The sequence below is a fragment of the Somniosus microcephalus genome, chromosome 19 (assembly GCF_052327205.1).
Source record: "Somniosus microcephalus isolate GS21.2 chromosome 19, FLI_Smic_1.0, whole genome shotgun sequence".
Classification (NCBI taxonomy): domain Eukaryota; kingdom Metazoa; phylum Chordata; class Chondrichthyes; order Squaliformes; family Somniosidae; genus Somniosus; species Somniosus microcephalus.
In genome coordinates this window covers 77782081-77793590 of record NC_141005.1, presented here as the reverse complement: position 1 = coordinate 77793590, position 11510 = coordinate 77782081, and the positions used below count along the sequence as shown (strand labels likewise).

The following is an 11510-nucleotide window of genomic DNA, read 5'->3' as shown; positions in this document are numbered from 1 at the left end:
GTGTGGGGAGGGTGGGGGGAGAGGGGGAGGGGAGGGGGGGAGAGGGGGTGGGAGAGGGGGAGAGGGGGGGAGGTGAGGGGGGAGGAAGAGGGGAGGGGAGGGGGGTGTGGGGGGAGAAAGGGAGGGGGGAGCTAGCAGACCCAATGGCGCCGCGGAGCTCCGTGCCGCCCCACGCACTGACATGGCTCAGCCCGAGCCCCGCCCTCCCGAGCCCCGCCCTCCCGCACTCCAGAGCCCTGCCCTCCCACTCTCCCGAGCTCTGCCTTCCCGAGCCCCGCTCCCTGCCCAAGCCGGCTTCAAGACCAGAGAGACGCCGCCGCGCAACCTACCGCGTGATGCCCGGCCAGACTCAAGTCACGCTCCGGGCGGAAGATGACGCGGACGCTGACTCCCGCCCCGCCCGCCTTTACTAAGATGGCGACGCTCGGCTCAGGCCCGCCCCCTCCAGCCTTCACAAAGATGGCAGCGATCGCTGGCATTTTGTCGATCGCGACGGGAGGCGCCTAGCTCGGGCGTGGCTGGTCAACAGACGTCCAGGCTTTGAGGCCTGGAAAAACGGTGAAAGGTAGGAAAATTATAGAGGTTAGGCAAAAGATTTACAAATTAATTAACTTTTTTTAAAAACAATTTGTCTTTTAAAAGCAACTTTTTTTTTGCTGGAAATGTAGATTTGAAAAGAAACACGCAGAAAGCGGGAAAAAGAAATGAAAAGTTTGGAATCAAGATGGCGGCGACTCACCTCGGTTCAGAACGATAAGGCCCGCCCACACACGCACCGATTGGTGGACCGTCAGGTCACCGAAGCGTAGGATTGGTCAATCGTCCCGTCACTCGACTGTAGGAGGGCCCGCCCGCACGCGCCAGGAACCCGGCGTACGATTGGTCGACCTCGACGTCACTCTATTGCTAATGAGCGGATAATGAGATGCTAATGAGCGGAATTTTGAACGTTTTTTGGATACAGCGGGCGCAATTTTTGTCCAGCCGAAACGTAAATACGCTTACGACCATTTTGGAATCGTAAGCTTTCTTTTGATGTAATGCGCGTGTAGGTACGCTCTATAACTTTAGAGTGTATAGCCAGACAGACACACACCGAAGGACAGACAGACAGACAGACAGGCAGGCAGACAGACAGACAGATGTATCCTTTTATATATATAGATATTATAATCTTAAACTGAGGTGCATGGCAGCGTTGTGATAAAGGTTAGGGGGGAAAAATTCGTCCAGTTAGTGTCGCCCGTTAGCGCCAGTAGATGGTGCTAATGCGGCGTTGAGACCAGTACCGACAGGGCGAGGTGAATCCAGCGCCACACGCCAAATCGGGACCCCCCGTACCGCTGCTGGTAACAGCTATCGCCGGGGACCTCAATGCCAGGGAGATCGTGTCTTTAGTGAGTGTGCAATGTTCACTGAACGCTCGATTTACCAAATTGCTTTTAGCCACTTACCTCACCACCTGGAGTAAACACCAACCGGGAGAGCTGGCGTGCAGCACCAGGAAGCCGGCTGCAGGGACGTTATTTAAAGGGATCATCAGTAATCACTCACACCTGTCAGGTTAGTGCAGTTTCAGTGGCTTTTTGTTAGTTTCAGCTACTGAAACAGTTTCATTGAGTAATTTCAAGATTCTTTTGTATCAGGAGTCTTGTGACAAGTGCAAAGTAGCTACATTTATTATTCAAAGATTCAAACTGCAACACTTGGTAAGATTAATGGGGACTGTACTGGCATGCCACCTTGCCCCTCCGGGGTCTACGACAGAGAGAGCGTAGGCAGCGAGAAAGACAGGAACATGTGTGCAGAGGGAGGAGGGCGAGGAGGAAGAAGACGAGGAACAGGAGGGAGGGAGGAAGCAGTCAGACAATCGGGGTTCCTGACGGGCGGTCCGTGATGTGGTGTGCCACCTCCCTCCACATAGTGAGGCAGACTTGTGGCGAGGACCTCCTGCCAGTTGGTGGGTACAGGACTGCCCGCCTTCTCTCCAGCACTAAAACCAATGCCTCCAAAGCTTCATGGGAAAACTATGGGCTCTCTCCCTGGGGCAGCAATCTGCCATGAGGATTTGTAAATAAGTGCTCCTTCTCCTTGTCCTTCTTCTTATAGTTGCTGAGGCAGCTGCACAGCCAACAATGCTGAGAGTGAGGTGCTGCAGCATTAATGAACCTCCCCTTTAAGTAGTGAAAAAAGCCTGAGGCAATCATGAGTTGTGATTAGACTGCACCCGATATTGGTCCAGCCTTTAAGTGTAACACCAATGAGCTTGAGATTTTAGACTTGATTTAAGACTCCAATCATTTTATTGAGCAGTGAGGACGAATTTTGCGTGCAGTCTAGAGCATTTATGCCTGGAGCTAATTCACCATCTTTTTTCCTAACACCGCCCATTCCTTGGGTATAATGAATTTGTAGTCCAATGATTTTTTTAATGTTTTTTGTAAACCATTTTCAGATGCTGTAATATCGTTTTTGTAAAGAGCTGCGACCTGTTAGAGATTAAATAAAGTCACTAATGAGGTTTATAAACAAATTGTCAATCTGTATTGGTTTATGCTTAAAAAATAGCAACTCATGATTTCTTACCAAATCTCATGACTTTTAAGAGTTTGTTTCATGATTTATGAGATGGTGGAGTTGGCATTACTGCATTCGATAAGGTGCCACACAAGAGGTTGTTACACAAGATTAGGGCTCATGGGATTGGGGGTAATATATTAGCATGGATTGAGGATTAGTTAACAGACAGAAAACAGAGAGTAGGAATAACCGGATCATTTTTGGGATGGGAGGGTGTAACTAGTGGAGTGCCGCAAGGATCAGTGCTTTTTACACTCTATATCAATGACTTAGATGAGGGGATCGAGTGTAATATATCCAAGTATGCTGGTGATACAAGCTAGGTAGGAAAGTAAGCTGTGAGGAGGACGCAGAGAGGCTGCAAAGGGATATAGACCGATTAAGTGATTGGGGAAGAAGGTGGCAGATGGAGTACAATGTGGAGAAGTGTGAAATTATCCACGTTGGTAGGAAGAATGGAAAAGCAGAATATTTTTTTAAAAGGTGAGAGATGAGTAAATGTTGGTATCCAGAGGGATTTGGGTGTCCTTGTACATGAATCACAGAAAGTTAAAAGCAGGTACAGCAAGCAATTAGGAAAGCAAATAGTATGTTAGCCTTTATTGCAAGGGGGTTGGAGTATAAGAGTAAGGAAGACTTGCTGCAATTATATAGGCTTTGTTGAGACCACATCTGGAGTACTGTGTACAGTTTCAGTCTCCTTACCTAAGGAAGGATATACTTGCCTTAGTGGGGGTGCAACGAAGATTCACGGGATTGATTCCTGGGATGAGAGGCTGTCCTCTGAGGAGAAATTGAGTAAAATCGGCCTATATTCTCTAGTGTATAGAAGAATGAGAGGTGATCTCATTGAAGCATATAAGATTCTGAGAGTGTTTGACAGGGTAGATGCTGAGAGGCTGTTTCCCCTGGCTGGAGAGTCTAGAATTAGGGGTCATCATTGTCACGGGATAAGGGGCCGGCCATTTAGGACTGAAATGAGGAGAAATGTCTTCACTCAGAGGGTTGTGAATCTTTGGAATTCTCTACCCCAGAGGGCTGTGGCTGCTCAGTCGATGAGTATATTCAAGACGGAGATCGATAGATTTTTTGGCACTAAAGTAGAGTTGGTGTAGAACTTTAGACATGATCTGATTGAATGACGGAGCAGGCTCGATGGGCCATATGGCCTACTCCTGCTCCTATTTCTTACATTCTTATTTCCGGGGCACTGATATGGCTGGTCTAGTTCAGCATCTGATTGATGGTAACCCCAAGATGTTGTTGGCGTGGGACTTGGTGATGTTGGTGCTGTTCAAAGTCAGAAGTTGATGGCTGGGCTTCTTCGCTGGAGATAGTCATTGCCCAGCACTTATATGGCAGGAATTTTACCTGCCACTTGTCAGTCCAAGCCTGAATATTATCCAGGTGCTGCTATAGGCTGGCATGGGTGATTTGTGTGAAATTAAACACTGTGGAATTATAAGCAAACAGTTCCACTTCTAACCTTCCTTTTTTTGCTGTTTTGCTTTCTTAGGCTTAGCTGAAAAGAAGCTGATTTCTACTCAACATGAGCACTTTTCCCAAAGAGTTCAAGTAAGATTACAGAAAATAAATAATGGTTTTTGCTATGTATTTATCTTACAGTGGGAGTACTCAGTGACTACCCATTTGTGAGACAGACTCACCATGGACAATGTTGCAAGGGAGCTACAGGCTGTCTTACTGGTGGAAAGATAAGTTGTATTTCATGGGGAGATATTGAGTATTCTGACTGCTGTTCTGTATATTTGTGAAAATAATATTGTTTGTTCTTTGTATAATGATGTGTTGGCATAACTCAGTTGTTACACAAATTTCTTCCCTTCCTTCTGTAGTTCAGCTGAAAACCCTTTGGCTGGTGTTGAAACCGAGTTTATAAAGAATCTCCAGCAACAGATCTACTATCTGGAACTTAAAGCCAACTTTCTATATCCTTTCCACAGCATGATTGTTCAGTAATTATACTGATATTTGAAAGCAATCCCGTGGCACACATATTTATTTCTGGAATGGAAAGTGCCTCAGGAGCTCTAGCTCAAGTCGCTGATTTGACTCTCATTCAAACTGCTTTTAATGGGCAAATTTCTCCAGTTCTCAGGCCAGGTTTGAAATAAAGCCCATCACAGCAGTGGAGCAAATGTATTTCATGTGATGAAAGTTGAGCCAGGCCAGGCCAGTCCCACCTGCCTGGCTCACCTTTCATCTCATGAAATGAGATGTGTCGGCCGTGGCTCAGTGGGTAGCACTCTCGCCTTCTGTGTCAGAAGGTTGTGGGTTCATCGTCCCACTCCAGATACTTGAGCACAAATATCTAGGATGACACTCCAGTGCAGTACTGAGGGAGTGCTGCACTGTCGGAGATGCCATTTTTCGGGTGAGACGTAAAACCGAGGCCCCGTCTGCCCTCTCAGGTGGACGTAAAAGATCCCATGGCACTATTTTGCAGGGGAGTTATCTCCAATGTCCTGACCAATATTTATCCCTCAATCAACATCACTAAAGAAACAGATTATCTGGTTATTATCATATTGCTGTGTGTGGGAGTTTGCTGTGCGCAAATTGGCTGCCATGTTTCCTGCATTACAACAGTGACTACGCTTCAAAAGTACTTCATTGGCTGTAAAGCACTTTGGGGCATCCTGAGGTCATGAAAGGCGCTATATAAATGCAAGTCTTTCTTTTCTAATCATCCAATCAGTGTTGGTGTGCATGAATAAGGCTGGTTAGAATAAAGCAGGAGATTTTCTCAAACTCCCGGTCACCGTCAGGTCTTCAGCTTGGGATTCAGGGTGAACTAATGAAACTCAGCTGCAGAGGGTAGGAGGGTCAGACAGCGCTGGTCTCTGAATGTAAAATAACCACCTAACTTTGGCACAATTCATAGCCAGGGTGTGGCCATATTCATTGGCAAGTTGAAAGTGCTGCCTCTCTCTTTGGTAACTAGCTTCAAATAGGGTAGATGTATGTGACTGATGGGAATATTTTGAGAAGATTTCAAACTCCAATACATAGATATTTCTATCAGATGTTTGAAACAATCTATGACAGACTTTATGTAAAAGGAACCCAATCTCACAATAGTGCCTGAATGTTATTAGCTATATTAATACCTTAACCAAAATATACTCGTGATCAAACAAAAAAATCCACCATCCTCCAGCCGAAGGTGGAATTGGAAGCAGAGAGAATGTTACAGAAACTACAGGTAGCATTTAATGTATTTTTTTTTAAATTATTTAAATAGTTGCTGCTTAACCTAATTTCAAATGTGGTGTTACGAGGAACGTGTAGAGAGGAAGAAGGATAAAGCTGACCTCTTCACCGATAGAAACATGACATGATAGCTGCCCCCCTCCCCCATCCCTTCATAAATGGCTCAGTAAGTTTATCTACACAAGCCAGGACATCCTAGATTTAATCCAGGGTCTGTGCTGAGATGGCTGATCTTAGCTGGGGAAGTGATAGGGGTGCTATAATTGGCCCAGTAAAGAAGCACTCCTTTTTCAAAGTATTGGGGCCAGAAATCTGCAGTTCTTCTGCCATACTCTGGTGGAAGTGAGCTGAAAGGGCTGGAAATTAGGTCCAGACCTGAAAATTGCCAGATCCCACCTTTGCAAAGCCAGCTGTGTAGCAGGGGGCCGTGCCAATGGCAGCAACTCTCAACACCAGGAGTTCTCAAGTCTTCAGCTCTCAGAGGGACCAACGTATCATCAACAGCTGTGCACCGAATGGTGAAAGTGCCTCCACCTGTGGGTCCAAACTGGAATTGTGACCTCCAGCATTCACAAGCAAATAAAGAGTTGTTTCCCATAACCCACAGCACAGGCAGTATTGGAGGTGCTGATGGATGCTGGGAGACACCTCGCTGCAGATTTTTGGTATTTATTTTGTTTAACTCCCTGCTCACTTACTGAATTCTTACCCAGGAGGTAACAGGAGTTTATTTTATTGTATTTTAAAATATATTTTTAAAATGTGATGGGATAGATGCTTTAAAAATGGGGGGAAATTCATATGTAGTGCAGAGGGTGCTTTCCTAAGGCTGGGTTACATTGTCTAGGTAATGTAGAGGTACCCCTACTTTGAATCTGACTTGATTATGTTCAGATGTAAAGACTGAAGGGAGGAGGAGTCCTTAATATCTAGTTAGGAGACAGGTAACCTATTGACAATATTGAGCATCCAGTTACTGTGTAATAACCATTGCAAAAATTGAGTTTTCATCCATGTTTCAGTCTCCTTGTCAATGCACTTACACTAAAGTCATGCATTGTGGCCTCCTGTGCTACTGCAGGTGTCAGACTTGCTTTAGTGGTAGCACTCTCACCTCTGAGTCAGAAGGTCATAGCTTCAAACCACACTCCAGATAGTTGACACTTCAGTGGTGTCGGAGGTGCCATCATTTGGATGAAACTTTAAACTGAGGCCCCATCTGCCCTCTCAAGTGAAAGTAAAAGAACTCATGGCAAGTTTCTAATAAGAGCAGGGCGTTCTCCTGGTGTCTTGGCTAGCATTTACCCCTCAGATAACACCACAAAAAAACAGATTATCTGGTCATTATCACATCGCTGTTTGTGGAATTTTACTGTGTATAAATTGCTGTCACTTTTCCCTACATTACAATAGTGACGCATCAAAAGTACTTCATAAGCTGAAAATTCTTTGGGACATCTTGAGGTTGTGAAAGGAGCTTTTATGAATGCAGGTTGTTTCTTTATTAATAAAGGCTCTTGATGCAAATATTGGGGAAGAAGTACAGAAGTATTTAATTCACTAGCACTGTTCATATTCCTCATGGCTTTTATCCATTTGTTTGTCCTTGTTCAGGAGATGCATTCTCAAGTTGCTGGTCTACACTTAGAACTGAAAAGAAAAGCAGCCAATTTAAGCATGTTGCAGACTGAAAAAGAGAGACTCGGCAACCAGCTTAACCTCTCAGCTGGCAAGTTCTGTGGTTGGCTAGTGTAGTACACAAATTGCAGTTTGCTATGTGCTTTTTATGTATAACCTGTGATTAACATGTGGCTCTTTATTTTTGCTTAATATCAAAGTTGATTTGTTTAAAAGTCTAAGGGGGAAAAATTCAGTTGGTAGCGCCACCCGTTAGCACTTTAAGAGGGCGCTAAGTGGGGCGCAAACCAACTAACGCCCGGGCGCGGCGGTATCTGCGCCTCTTGCAAAATTGAGTGGACATTTTGCGGCGGCGCTAAACAATACCGCCCGATCTCCTGCGCACGCAGATCTTGACGTCGTTCGAGAGTGCAACGCCCTTGGGGCACCGGAAATTCAGTGGCGCCCCCCTCCTTTCTGCCTGGCGTGACCAACGACAGGTTGACTGGAACGCTTCCCAGTTGCTGTGGGGTGGGGGGGGCACTGTTTAAAGGGGGCCTCTTCCTGGCTTTTGTATGGTAGCCATTTTTGCACCACTTGTTCTGAGAGAGAGAGAGAGAGAGATTTGGAGAGAGACAAAGAGAGAAAGAGAGACTTCTGCATTGAGTCAACGCTGTCTGAGGTCGTTTTGGCTTCTGACCATAACTTTGCAGGTACTTTGCTTTTTGACCGTCATAACTTTGATTGCCCAGATACTATGGGGGCTGCAATGGATGGGAACGTCGTCCTTCTCCATCACATCCAGAGGGCACAGAGACACAGAGAGAGAGTGGCAATCATGGCCAGACAGAGGAGGGCCAACAGGCGTCGGTACAAGAGACCTTACCCTCCCAGGGTTTTTCGCCAACAGTTCTCATACATTAACATGTCTGAGGAGCAGTGTCTGCGAAGGCTACGATTCAGCAAGGAGGTGGTCACTGAGCTCTGCCACCTGCTTCAGCCAGATCTGCAGCCTCAACTGAGGAGCAGGACGTCTCTGTCGGTGGCAGTGAAGATAACAGTGGCTCTCAACTTTTATGCCACCGACTCATTTCAATCAGCTACTGGGGACATCGCCAATATCTCCCAGTTCGTGGTGCATTGCTGCATCCGTCAGGTCACAAATGCCCTCTTTAAAAGGAGATGAGAGTACATCTCTTTTCTCATGACCCCGGACAAGCAGCAAGAACGCGCAATGGGCTTTGCGATGATAGCGGGCTTCCCCATGGTGCAGGGCGCCATTGACTGCACCCATGTGGCTTTGCGGGCGTCGCAAGAGAATGCCGAGGATTTCCGCAACCGAAAGGGCTTCCAATCCTTAAACATCCAGTTGGTCTGTGACCACAGACAGCTGATACTCGCTGTCAATGCCCACTTTCCAGGCAGCAGCCGCGATGCCTTCATCCTGCGCCAGACTTCTGTGGCAGACCTTTTCCAGGCACTGCTTCACCCAGGAGGTTGGCTTCTCGGGGACAAGGGATATCCTCTGTGCACCTGGCTGATGACCCCGCTCCATTCGCCCAGCACCCCTGCTGAGCTACGATACAACGAGAGCCATCAAGCTACCAGGAACATCGTTGAGCACACAATCAGCGTGCTCAAGCAATGGTTCCGCTGTCTGGACCATTCTGGAGGAGCCCTGCAGTACTCGCCTGAGTGAGTCTCCCACTTCATTGTTGTATGCTGCATGCTGCATAACCTGGCAATCCTCAGGACCCAGCCAATGCCACCAGACATTGGAGCACCAGCAGAAGAGGAGGAGGAGGATGAGGAGGATGAGCATCAGCAGCACCAAGGCGGGAGGGAGGCACAAAGTGGAAGGGCCGTCCGTCAAAGGCCATTACAACAACCTGAATGAAACCATCCCGCAACCCCTAAGCCGGTCAAGGCAACAATGAGTGCAAAGACCAAACATACACATTTTGAATACAGACACTTCTTTATTTCCCAAACTGTGTCTCATTTCCGCATGACAAAGTAATAGAAAGAAACACCAGAAAAAACAGTCATTCACATAACTGGCTCTCACAACCTGGAGACAATGTCCAAAACAGTAACAAAAATTTGACCACGACCCTCGGCCTTCAATAAAACAATGAAATACATTTTGCCACACCTCCTACTTTTTGCCCTTCGAGGGTGATCTGCCTCCCTTGCGAAATTGCCCCCTTCCCACCCTGCAGCTCCTCTGTAATGGGACCCCAGTGGCTGCAGCAAGGCTGGGGGAAGGCTGCTGAGTGTCAGAAACTGAGACTGCAGATGCCCTTGAGGGACGGCCTGAACCAGCTCTGGGCCTGGAGGGCCCGGCTGCTGACTGCTCCAACTCTGCATAGGCGGCAGCAGTCTGTCCTACAGGTGGTGGCAACTGCAGTGGAGAAGTGACAGTGTTGGCAGCAGGAATGCTGTCATCTTGAGACAGGACAGCAACTCCCTGCTCGACCGACACACTGGCACTCCCACGGGGCAGCACTTCAGCATGCGGAGCAATCTGCTGGAGCACAGATTGCTGGCCTGCTGCGGCGCGGTGAGAGCCCCGGGGAAATCTGCCCGATCCAGCGAGGGTGGCAGCAGTTAGTGCTCGCGTGGCCTCAATCTGCGTCTGCATGAGACCAGCCACTGACTGCATTGCAGCACTTAGCATTTGTGTGGCAGCCGCCTGTGCTACAGCGAAGTGCTCCACACTCCTTGCCAGTGATTCAATGGATTCGGGCATCCTTGCCACTGCAGCCATGAGCTCAGTGTGCCTTTGCTCCACCTGGGCGCTCATTTCAGCGAGGACCCGATCCTCGTCTGCGTTCAGTGCAGCAGGACTCGAGGCCATACTCTCCGTCCGGGGAGAAGGCCCCCGAGCTTCCCTAACCCCCTCGCGTTGCTGCAGCCCGCTGGGTCCTGGAGCTTCACCCTCATCAAACCATTCCCCCCCGCTCCCCTCCAGGGAAGGTGTGTCCCCAATATGGGCATGGGCTGCCTCGGCAGAGGGTTGCGCTTATGGTCCGGCTTCTTCTTCCTCCTCACCTTCAGCTTCACTCCCAATGGCAGCTTGAGGGCCCATCTCCTCACCTGGTGAATCACCATCTGAAAGCAGGGAGGTACAAGAGTGGCTTTAGCGTGAGGACAGGGTGGCAGCAAGGGAGACACGAGTGCAGCGATGTACTGATTTGGATTGAAAGTGTCAAAGGCTGGTGTTCTGAGGAACAAGTGGAAGGAGAGAGGACAAAAAGGTGATGACCGTACCATTGCTGGCCAGAACGGGGTCGGCATCTCCTGTGGCGACGGGACCAAGCATCCGGCTTGCCACAATCCTGTGGACGCGCTGCTCAAGATCGCTGAGGACTTGAAGGTGAGGCCGCCCTCCACCGGTTCATTGCTGCTGTCTCCTATTATGAGCCAGCTTGGCCTGCAAGAAAAAGGACGGCATCTGAGCAGTTATGCAGCCATGATCTTGCCTAAAATGCCTCCCATGGTTGAATTCCCCTTACTGTATGCAGCCATGATCTTGCTTGAAATGCCTACCATGGTTGAATAGCCCTTACTGTATGCAGCCATGATCTTGCCTGAAATGCCTCACATGGTTGAATAGCCCTTACTGTATGCAAAGTGTGGAATGTGCGTGTGTGTTTCATGAAAGGGCCATAGGTGTTGGATGAGTGCTGGGCATTGGGGCCTCAAAATGGGCGATACCGAATTTCTCCCCCCAAATTCTTGGGGCTTGAAATTCCGGGTATTCCACTCTGCCGGTGCCATTGCGGCACCCTGATCCACAGCGGAAAAACCAAGTGGCCCACAGCCACTCTGCTGGTGGACTCCAAGACTCTTCCTGAACCAAAGAAAAAAGTTCTTCACCTCCATAGGAGGCCACACTCCATTTAAAAAATGGTAATTGATCCCTTATAAATAAGATCTGGGGCCTTTTCGAAGTCTACAGTGGAACTCATACCAGCTCACAGCTGAGAGAGTTCTGTTGCGACTTTAAGAATGTGTTGGTCGTAATATCTGGGGTAGCCCGGAAACTCCACCAGACAGTGCCCCCTTGACGTAGG

General features: G+C 48.2%; 1 long non-coding RNA gene across 1 annotated transcript; it reads left to right on the top strand.

Moving 5' to 3' along the window:
- The first annotated feature begins 227 nt into the window (after positions 1 to 227).
- LOC147104935 (uncharacterized) lies at positions 228 to 4513 on the top strand. Its single transcript, XR_015072404.1, has 3 exons — positions 228 to 1563; positions 4097 to 4155; positions 4437 to 4513. It is a non-coding gene; the product is annotated as an uncharacterized LOC147104935 (long non-coding RNA).
- The last annotated feature ends 6997 nt before the right edge of the window (positions 4514 to 11510 follow it).